The sequence below is a fragment of the Monodon monoceros genome, unplaced genomic scaffold, assembly GCF_005190385.1.
Source record: "Monodon monoceros isolate NGI ecotype Baffin Bay Population unplaced genomic scaffold, NGI_Narwhal_1 Super_Scaffold_13, whole genome shotgun sequence".
Taxonomy (NCBI): domain Eukaryota; kingdom Metazoa; phylum Chordata; class Mammalia; order Artiodactyla; family Monodontidae; genus Monodon; species Monodon monoceros.
Window position 1 is genome coordinate 72,509,617 of NW_021703769.1, and position 10,691 is coordinate 72,520,307.

Below are 10,691 nucleotides of genomic sequence, written 5' to 3' on the forward strand. Positions count from 1 at the left end.
GAAGAGACTGTCTTTTTTCCATTGTATATTCTTGCCTCCTTTGTTGTAGGTTAGTTGACCATATAAGTGTGGGTTTATTTCTGGGCTCTCTATTTTGTTCCTTTGATTTATGTTCATTTATTTTCAGTATGATACTGTTTGATTATTGTAGCTTTGTGGTATAGTTTGAAATTGGGAAGGGTGACATAGGATTTAGAAATTTTTTTTTCTTTTTGGATATGTCTCCTAAGGCAAGAGAAACAAAAGCAAAAATAACAACTGGGACCACAGCAAACTAAAAATCTTTTGCATAGTGAAGGAAGCTATCAACAAAATGAAAAGGCAGCCTACTGAATGGGAGAAGATATTTGCAAACAATATATCTGATAAGGGATTAATACCCAAAGTATAAAAAGAACTCATACAATTCAGCATCAAAAAACCCGGCAGTGCAGTTAAAACTGTGCAGAGGATCTAAATAGACATTTTCCCCAAAGAAGACATGCAGATGGCCAAAATACACATGAATAAATGCTCAATATCACTAATCATCAGGGAAATGCAAGTCAAAACCACCATGAGATACCACTTCACACCTGTCAGAATGACTATTCTCAAAAAGACAAGAAATAACTAGTGTTGGTGAGGATGTGGAGAAAAGGGAGCCTTCGTGCCCTGTTGGCAGGCATGTAAATTGGTGCAGCCACTATAGAGAACAATATGGAATTTCCTTAAAATATTAAAAATAGAGCTACCATTTGATCAGTAATTTCACTTCTGGGTATTTACACATAGAAAACAAAAACACTAATTGGAAAAATACATGCACCCCCATGTTCACTGCAGCATTATTTACAAAAGCCAAGACATGAAAGCAACCTAAGTGTCCATCAATAGATAAATGAATAAAGAAGATGTGGTACACATATACCATGGAATACTACACAGTCATACAAAAAATGAAATCTTGCCATTTGCAACAACATGGATGGATATAGAGGGTATTATATTAAGTGAAATAAGTCAGATAGAGAAAGACAATTACCATACGATCTCACTTATATATGGAATCTAAAAAAAAACCCAAAACAAATGAATGCATATAACAAAACAGAGACAGACTCATAGATACAAAGAACAAATAGGTGTTTGCCAAGGGGGTGGGGGTCGAGGGGTGAAATAGATTAAAGGGATTAAGAGATGCAAACCTCCAGTTATAAAGTAAATAAGCCATGGGGAATGTAATATACAGCATAAGGAGTATGGTCAGTAGTATTGTAATAACTTTCTATGGGAACAGATGGTTACTAGACTTATCGTGGTGATCATTTCATAATATATGCAAATGTCAAATCACTATGTAGTACACCTGAAACTCAGATAATATTATATGTCAACTATATTTTGATTTAAAAAAAGACCTCTGCCATGACTAGTCATTGGCTGGGAGCAGCCCAGCAGAAGCACGGCCTCCCTCTGTATGAATGTGATGGTAAATCCAGGTGGACCACAGCCAGGCTGCCAGTCATTTATGCTACCTACACTAGGAGCCCTGAAAGGTGAATTTTCATGGCTGCCACACTGTTTGGCTGAGTTCCAGCCAATGGAATGTGGGCAGGACTGATGTGTGCCTCTCCTAGGTCTGGCCTATAAATGCTTTATGCTCATTTCTCCTTGTCTACTTGATATGCACAAGTATAGGAACCTTGGAGCCATGTGTTGAAGAACCAAAGATAGAAGAAGCTTGACCCACCACTTGAAGAAGAGCCACCCACCAATCAGAAACACTCATTTAGGGCGAACCTTAAGTGAGAAGGTTCTATTGTGTTTTTAAAAAAGAAAAGAGAAAGGAAAAGAATGAATTTGGACCCCTACCTCTACAAAAATCAACTCAAAATGGATCAAAGACCTAAGTATAAGAGATAAAACCATACAACTCTTAGAAGAGAGCATAGGAGTAAATATTCATGACCTTGGATTTGGCAATGGATTCTTAGATGTGACAGAAATAGTGCAAGCAACAAAAGAAAAAACAGATAAATTGGACTTCATCAAAATTTAAAATTTTTGTGCAACAAAGAACATTATCAAGTAAATGAAAAGACAGCCTACAGAATGGGAGAAAATATTGGCAAATCATATGTCCAATAAAGATCTGGAATACATAAAGAACTCTTACAATTCAATAGCAAAAGACAACCAATTTAAAAATGGGTGAAGGCACCCTAACACCATACACAAAAATAAACTCAAAATGGATTAAAGACCTAAACGTAAGGCCAGACACTATAAAACTCTTAGAGGAGTGAAGGGTGAAGGATTTGAATAGACATTTCTTCAAAGAAGATGGCCAACAAGCAGGTGAAAAGATGCTCAACATCATTAGTCATTAAAGAAATGCAAATCAAAACCTCAATGAGATTGCACTTTACAGTCACACAGATGACTATTAAGAAAAAAATAAGTGTTGGTGAGAATGTGGAGAATTTGGAACTCATGTACATTACTGGTGGGAGTGTAAAATGGTTCAGTCACTGAAGAAAACATTGGTGATTCCTCAAAAAGTTAACATAGGGGCTTCCCTGGTGGTGCAGTGGTGAAGAATCCGCCTGCCAATGCAGGGGACACGGGTTCGACCCCTGGTCTGGGAAGATCCCACATGCCGCGGGGCAACTAAGCCCCATGCGCTATAACTACTGAGCCTGCGCTCTAGAGCCTGCAAGCCACAACTACTGAGCCTGCATGCCTAAAGCCCGTGCTCCACAACAAGAGAAGCCACCACAATGAGAAGCCCACGCACTGCAACGAAGAGTAGCCCCCGCTCAGCCCAACTAGAGAAACCCAGTGCGTAGCAACAAAGACCCAACACAGCCATGAATAAATAAAATAAATAAAAATTTTTTAAAAAGCTCAACTTAGAATTACCATGTGACCTAGCAATTCCACTCTTAGATCTATACCCCAAAGAAATGAAAACAAGTACTCAAATAAGTGTACCTGAATGTTTACAGTAGCACTATTCGGAATCACCAAAAGGTAGAAAGCCAAATATGCATCAGTGGATGAATGGATAAAAACATTGTGGTGTATACATACATGAAGTACTGTTTGGTTATGAAAAGGAATGAAGTACTGATACTTCGTACACCAATGTAGATGAACCTTGAAAACATTGTGCTAGGTGAAAGAGACCAGACACGAAAGGTCACGTATTATACAATTACAATAGTCAAGTTCACAGAGGTGGAACACAGACTGTGGTTGTCCAGGGCTGGAGGTGGGAAGGAAGTGACTGCTTTATAGGTATAGGGTTTCCTTTTGTGGTCATGAAAATATTTTGCAACTAGATAGAGATGGTGGTTGCATAAAATAGTGGGTGTATTAAATGCTACTGAATTCTTCACTTTAAAAAGGTTAACTTTCTTTTGTGTGAATTTTACCTCAGTAAAATATATATTGGAAAAAACAAAAGGGTTAGAGTGAGACAACAGCCAGTCCCGTAGCGGAGGACTCTACCCAGGGTGCGTGGCAGGTGGGGTGAGGCAGGAAGTGCAGCTCGGATTTAAGCAGCAGCTTAACCAGGAGCGTGTCTAGAAGGAGATGCACCCTCACCTGCCTGGGTGGCGCTCTGCAAGCGGCTCCTTGGGTCAGCCCGCTGATTCTACAGCTTCTCGCGAGTTAGTCTGAGCCTCTGGAGGTTTTATCAGGCTCTCGCCAGCTCCTCCTCCACCTGCCTGGCTGGCCAGAGGGTCCTGGCCAGGCTCCAGGGAGCTCGCGGCTCACTTCTCCGTCTTGCAGCCCAAGCAGCCAGCCTCGCCAGGGTCTGGCACACCTTCAGTGGGTTCCAAGGGGCCAGGCCGGGGCCAGCTCTGGAGTGGGGCTCCCCAGCTCTTCAGACACTGCAAATCCTTCTCCTTAGCACAGCTGGAAGGATTGGGACCACTTTGGCAGCTCTGGGAAAAGGGCTTGGGACCACCTCCAGGAACACCGGTAAGTGATAGGGTCTGAGCTCTGGGGCCTCACCAGGGGAGTAGACTGGCTCTCACACATTTGAGGTGTATGTGACCCACACTGATCTCCTTACCTTAGACCCACAAGAGGGCTTTAGCTGTGTTCTGGGGGTAAGGGCGGGGGATGTCTCATGGACATGCTTCTGGCTAACTTCTACTTTATCTTCAGAGTTTAACACAGACATCATCTTCTGCAGGAAGCCTTCCCAAGCCCTAAGGTGCCCTTTCTCTGTGTCCTCAAGGCATCCTGCACTTTCTATATAGCATTTTCTATACTAGCTTATAAATGTCATATGCTAGCCGGTGGACTCCCTTGTTGCTGGGTGCCCTCTTCCGGGGGTCCTCTTACCTCCACATCAGTGACCCTGTCGGTGTCTTGGGTGCCTGCTGTTGATCTGGGGAAGGAGGGCTAGTCCCTTCTCTTAATTTGCCAGGCAAGTACCTGTTCACTCTTGTGTGCAAATGTACACACACACACAACCTCAAGGAAAGTTCAGTCTGTTCCTCAATCCAGGTGCCTGTGATAGAATCTAAACTATACAGAACTGGGGTGGCAATGGGCCGAGTGATGGGCATAAGCTCAAATCCTGGCACCACACCAGGCATAGATCTCCCTGACCAGACCTTTAGGGCGTTGACCCCCAAGTAGATGTCCTCTTGGTTGGTCAGATCTCCCACTTGGACCTGTTTCTCATCCTCATCCTTCTCCATCTTGCTTTTCTCCTCTCCCGGGTGGGAGCTATTCCCTCCGTTGGGGTATCCCAGCTCCTCCTCAGTATTAGAGTCCCCGTTCAGTTATTGCTGCTCAGAGTGAGGGGGAGACTTGGAGCCTGGAAGTCAGACAAGAAAAGGGAGGGGACCCTGACCTCTGGGGGGAAGCTTGCTTTTTCTTTTTGTTCCTCTATGATCACTCCAAACTCTTAAACGACCAATCACTTATACTGCAAGTGTTAATCTCCTGCCCACAGACTTCAGTGACCTATACACAAGATTCATGTCTTCCTGCTGACATAATTTTTGGACTTTATTATGCTGGAAGAGTGTCTGTCTCTTTCCCAACCTTGACTGTGACATTACCAAACCCCCTTCTATTGGTTTGACCTTGGAGAGCTCTGTTTTCAAATCCCACTTCTCGTTTCCCCCCATTGCAGCAATTAGGGCTGGGGGTGAGTGGCAAGCTGTTAGTCTTGGTGCAGATAGACACAGGCCAGGTCTTAAAACTCAAGTTTTGGGCTGGGAGCAGCCAGGCCACTGGCAGATGCAGGAGGTCATGGCTATAGCCTCCCGTGCGAGCGAGTAAGACACAGCCCCTAGGCTCGATAGCACACAGTCTAGTGTGTGTTTGGGTGCAGAGAGGCCCCTGGGAATTCAGAATGTGGTGTAATAACTCTAAAAGGGAAGTACATGATGCTTTGAGAGCACAGAGAATGGGAGCCTAACCTTGTGCATGAAGGAAGACTTCCTGGATGAGGTGATGTCTGGGTTGGGCCATGAAGAGCAAACAGAAGTTATCCAGGAGCATATCCATCTGCACCATGATCCCCAAATTCTCTCCTCTCTCAAGTTCTGGAGACACTAGAGAGCCATCTGAGATGCCCCCCTGTGCTTTGTCCGGGATAATTTTGTTTGATAACCTTCTGAAGCATTAGCTGGACCGAGGCACCCATGGCTATTCCTCTCTAACCCTAGGCAGATGTGGAGACCTCTAGAGGGACTGGAGGTTCTTGGAAAGGCTTGGGGTTGCCATATGTGGTACCACTCCTGATTTCTGTCCAGGAGAGTCTCAGATATGAGATGAATCCGAGTTTGGGATGTAGGATATTAGTGGTTTCCACTCTCAGCACCTTTGCTGTGTGATGGCCTCCGTCCCAAGGGCTAAAACATATGAATCCAAGTGGGAGGCATAAGCCATCCTCACAGTGACTGTTCCTCCTGTGGCTAAGGAAGGGAGCTGGAGATACTGCTCTAACCTTGCTTGAGTGGTGTACTTCCCAAAGCTGGAGTCGTTCAGGCTACAATATCACCTGGGACAGCCGCAACTAGAGAGTCTAGAGCAGGCTTTGCTCTGCCAGGTTCAATGAACAATCTCAGATGGGCTAAGGAAAACTTAGCTTAAGGGCTTGGTGGGACCTTGGCCACATGAAACAGAAGGCAAGATGAAAAAGCCGGGAGGATGTGGGATTAGCATGCAGGGATGGGCTAGCAGTGGGATGCCCTTGGGGTGGATGTGCCTAATATTGCTATTTGGCCACTATTATAATATGAATTCAAGGGAGGGACTCTTTTCCTTCTTTTTCTTCTTCCTGTTGAGGGGGCTTGTGGTCTAGGTGGGCTGGGGGATGAGACTATACAAAATAGGGATGGCGTTTTTATTATTTTGCAAAGTAATATTAGTCGTACTTTACCCTAGCTTTTAGCTGTGTCCCTGAGTCCAATTGCGTACAGAACCCAATAAAGAGATACCTATCTATTCACGGCTATACAAAGACACAACAGAGCCTTCACATTACTGGTTTTCAGGGTGGAAGGGGAACCATGTAAGTATTTACCCCTTCTGCACAGCTACCCTGGGGTAGTGGGGCGGGGGTGGGGGCCGTTTGATGTAACCAACAATGAGGTAGGGACTCAGTAAGAGATCAGATCTGTCCCTTTCCCAACCAGTTTGGACTCAGCAGTCTCAGGTTCTTCCATGTTTTTCCCTTTAAGCTCATAGTGATCTCCCCTAATCCTGCAGTGATCTTCCTCGCTCCCCTCTGAGCTGTCCTTGGATTCTTGGAGTTCTCTGAGTTCCTAGAAGAAATGGTAGTTGGCTCCAGGGTGGTCTTTTATCTCCTTAAAATGTGCTAGTTCTTGAACCTGAGAAGGCAGATGAGGGGGGTCCAGTCTTGACCTCCAAAGACAGCCTGTCCACTCAGGTGTTGAGCCCCTGTGGCCCAGCCTCTGCCCCCAACTGGCTCAGCAGGTGGGGCGCAAGCAGGCTGGGTCCTCCAGAAGAGGCTCAGAGCCCAGTCACCTTAGCGCCTGGTCACAGTTTATAAAGAAGCGGGCGGTGGAGAAGGAGGCTTTTGCCAGGCTCTTATTGGCAATAAATCAAATAAATTTTCATGGCAGTGACCCTTGATTGGCAGCATTTGGAAAGATTCCCTCTGTGTTTTCCAACTTTCAAAGATGAGTGTGCATTAGTTGTGTCGAAATTGCACGGAAATTAACAAGGACTCTGGCCAGGGAAACCTCAGAGTGTACTAAGACAGGTGGCTGGACTGGAGAGAGCCCCATGGGGGTCTTTTATTTGGGGGAGGGGAGTGGGTGCTTTGGGCATCCTAGCAGCTCCCATCCCATTCCCCACTCAAGCTTCCTTGCATGGCTCCTATCTCTTGGCCGGAAAAGACCCTGGTTGCAAGGCTGGCTGGTGGCCATTCATGCCCCTGACAGGGCTGCCCTTTGCCTGGAATCTCACCGCTTGACTGTAGCCCTCTCTCCACAGTGGGTTTTCTGTGTTTGGAGCCAGGATACTGGGGCTGTGGACATTGCCCTGCTTCACTTCTTCTGGCCCCAGCTTGTGTCTGTACACACAAGCTTGTCTGACTGGTTTGTTTTCTTAGAAGCCAATGGTTTTATTGTTGAGTTTGGCATCTCGTCCGGCTCTGAGATAGGAGAGGAAGTTTGGCCTTTGAACGTCGGTAGTAGATGGCCTTGCTAAGTGACAGCAGTGTGATTTAGGGAAACGACACTGACGCTCGCTCACATCCACAGCACCCTGCGGGGCTGCTCTACTCCTAGAGGCTTTGACAGTTCGGCCAGCTGTGCTGATGCCCACGGTCAGGTGGACAGAGCATGGCTATCCGTCAAGCTGCAAGCCACTCATCCCCTTCAGAAAGTTCACCTGGGGATGTCTCCCCACCTCCCCAGGCCGCTGCCTGAGCCAGTGAGCCGCTTGGGAGCCTAACATCTGCCCAGGCTGCACCTCTGTGTCTGGATTTAGAGGGGCTCCTGAGGCCCTAACCCTCCATGTTCTGGGAACAGATTTCACTAATAACTCCTCGCATGTCCAGTCCATGCTCTGAGTCTGTCGTGCCCTCCCATAAGGTGTTTGTGGCACCAGGTGTGCCACGCTCTCAGCCCAGGGAGTGGGACAGAGAGAAGGAAGGAGGAAGGAGAGGGGAACTGGAGAGGGAAGAATCTGGCCGTTTGGAGAGAACAAAGCAGGCTGCCATTCCTGCTATTTGCAAATCCTCTGAGCCCTTGAACTGCAGGGCAGTGAAGCAGAACTCAGATTCACCAGGGATTCAGGAAAGCAAAGCTCTTTGCCCTGTAGTGGGGGATGGGGGGCAGAGCAACATCTGTACCAGATCCACATCCACCGGGTAAATGTGGCCATGGAGGCTGATCCGTGATATGTTAGAGAGCTGGGCATAAGAGCAGATCAAGAAGTTAGAGCTGGGATTCAAGAGGAGACTTCAGCCAAGACCTTACGTTTATACAGTTGATCCCACGGGCTTACAGAAATCTCCTGGGGCAGTAAGCTTGGGGATTTTCATCTCTGCTTTACCACTGGAGGAATGAGGTGGACGTCTTTTTACCTTTGTGGGAGAAGGCTGTACGTTGGCGCTTGGACTTTGGTGCTTTGTAAGCTCGTGGCTCCAAATCTTGCACGCCTGTATCCCATACACATGGAAGCCATGCCACGTTGGAGCACTTTCCCTTTAAATTGGGACCCTACACATTTACTTTGATTCGGCAACCCATGGGCAGGCCTACAGGAGCAGGGGCCTCTTGTTCTTGCATTGAGGGGCATGTCTAGCCTACTTCTGCGGGCAAGGACACAGTGAAACCACTCTAGAAAATTTGACTAATGTGCGGAAAACGAGAAAATGAGTAAATCATTACTTGTGGTTTATTCCAACAAAGAAGACAACTATTTACTTACTGAGCAGACTTTCCCTTGATTATAGGCCATTAGTGGCTCCCAGATTGTTGACACTTGATTCGAAATTCATAGGTGTGAGTTTTACAAAGTTTGCATTTTACACCAGGGAGGAGCTAAGCTCGCTTAGTTTGCTAATGTGGAATTATATACTTTAGTTCATTTGAAACAGAATTTGTGGGACTGCCTTGTACGAGGCACTAAGAAGAGGAGGACACCTGCTGGCACTCTTAGGGAGAACGAGGCAGTCATGTGGCTGTACAGGGTGGTAATTGCCCCCGGGGAGGTAGGTACCCTTCTCTGCCTGGGGGAAGCTGGGAGGAAAGGTGATCCCTGGGGTGACATCAGAGTCGGCCCTTGAGGGATAAGTAGGAGTTCACTAGGGCAGCAAGGAAGGGCATTCCAGGATGGAGGAACAGCAGTGCTAAGGCTCCATGTGTGAGGCTGGCCTATTCTGGGAGTTGCAAGTGGTTGCATGCGGCTGGAGCTGATTGAGGTGTGTTAGGAGGGGACCTGGGAGGAGATGAGAGGGGGATGAAAGGTAGATTGGTGCCACCAGTTTACAAAGGGCCTTTTAGATAGAATAAGGAGTTTGATCTTATCCCACACACCACGGGTAACAAATGTTTTGTATTTTAGACCCATTGATCCAACTGTGCTCCGACTGTCAAGCCTTGTTCACGTTTCCTTCGTTGCTTGCTTGGATTGTACCACAGATTCCTTAGAGAATGCGTATTGATGGAGGATCGTTTAGGTACATCTCACGATCCAGCCTAGCCCCATCACAGCTTCCTCTCTCCTTTACCGTGAAGCACGCAGGCCTCGCGGGTGTCCCTTGCTTACTTACTTCTCCACCTGACCACGAACCAGTGTCTCCGCTTGGTCAGTGTTGGCATCCTGCTTGCCTGGTGCCTGGCACCCTAGAGCCTGTTCTGTCTTTCGGGAGCAATCCCTCCCCCGTCACATCATCAACACCTACTTATTCACCAGGTCCCACCTCAGGAGCCTTCCCCAATTCCTGCAGAGTAAATCGGTCCTCAGATGAGAGCTGGCCATCGCCCTGGGCATTTCTTGTTCTTTGTCCTTGTTCCCTTTTGCAATGGCTTTGATATTTGTCTTTCTCAAGCTCCTGAGCTCCCCAAAGGCTGGGCTGCATCTCCCCTACCTGCCACCATATCTCTGGTGCCTAGCAGGACACCAGGCATTATTGGTGAATGGAGGGAGGGGGATTCATTTAGAAATTTCTCGTAGGAGATCAGCTGAGAGAGAAAAGGGCTTGCGTGAAGCCGGTGACAGTGCGAATGGAGAGGAGAGGGCTGCGTAGGGCCATATCTCTAGGGTAGCACACGCTGACCATGCTGGATGTGGTGTCCTGGAAAACTGGGCAGAGGTCAAATGATGTAATGGACTGCAAAAACATTTTGCCTCCACATTCTTACCCCTGCCCGAGGAACAATTTTGTCTTGATCTCTGTTCTCAGATCAGAACCCCAAGGGGATGAAATGAGAGATGAATTAAGGAGCTCCAATACCCTACATGGTCCAAGTTCCAAAATATTGATGAAGCGTACTAAGATTTACTCAATGAACCTAACGTAGCATCTACAGTAAGCAGAACGATCATGTGTAAGTTACCCTGAGTTCTTCCCCATAGGGCTGGCGCTCAGTTCAGTTCTGAGGTTGACTTCCTAAGTTGCCCCTGAAGAATCTTTTGTTTTGAATTCAGGAGCTCTAAAATTGACCAGGAGTATTTTTTTTTTTTTTTTTTTTTTTTTGGGT

At 46.7% G+C, this 10,691-nt stretch overlaps 1 protein-coding gene across 3 annotated transcripts in view; it reads left to right on the forward strand.

The window, feature by feature from the left end:
• Positions 1 to 3,754: 3,754 nt before the first annotated feature.
• Positions 3,755 to 10,691, forward strand: part of CALN1 (calneuron 1) — a 474,033-nt gene continuing 467,096 nt past the window's right edge. Inside the window, exon 1 of one of the 3 annotated variants that reach the window (XM_029221329.1) lies at positions 3,755 to 3,969. The gene's annotated coding sequence lies outside the window, so the exon portion shown is untranslated. The remainder of the gene's footprint in view (positions 3,970 to 10,691) is intronic. The other 2 variants (XM_029221327.1, XM_029221330.1) reach the window with 2 other exon arrangements.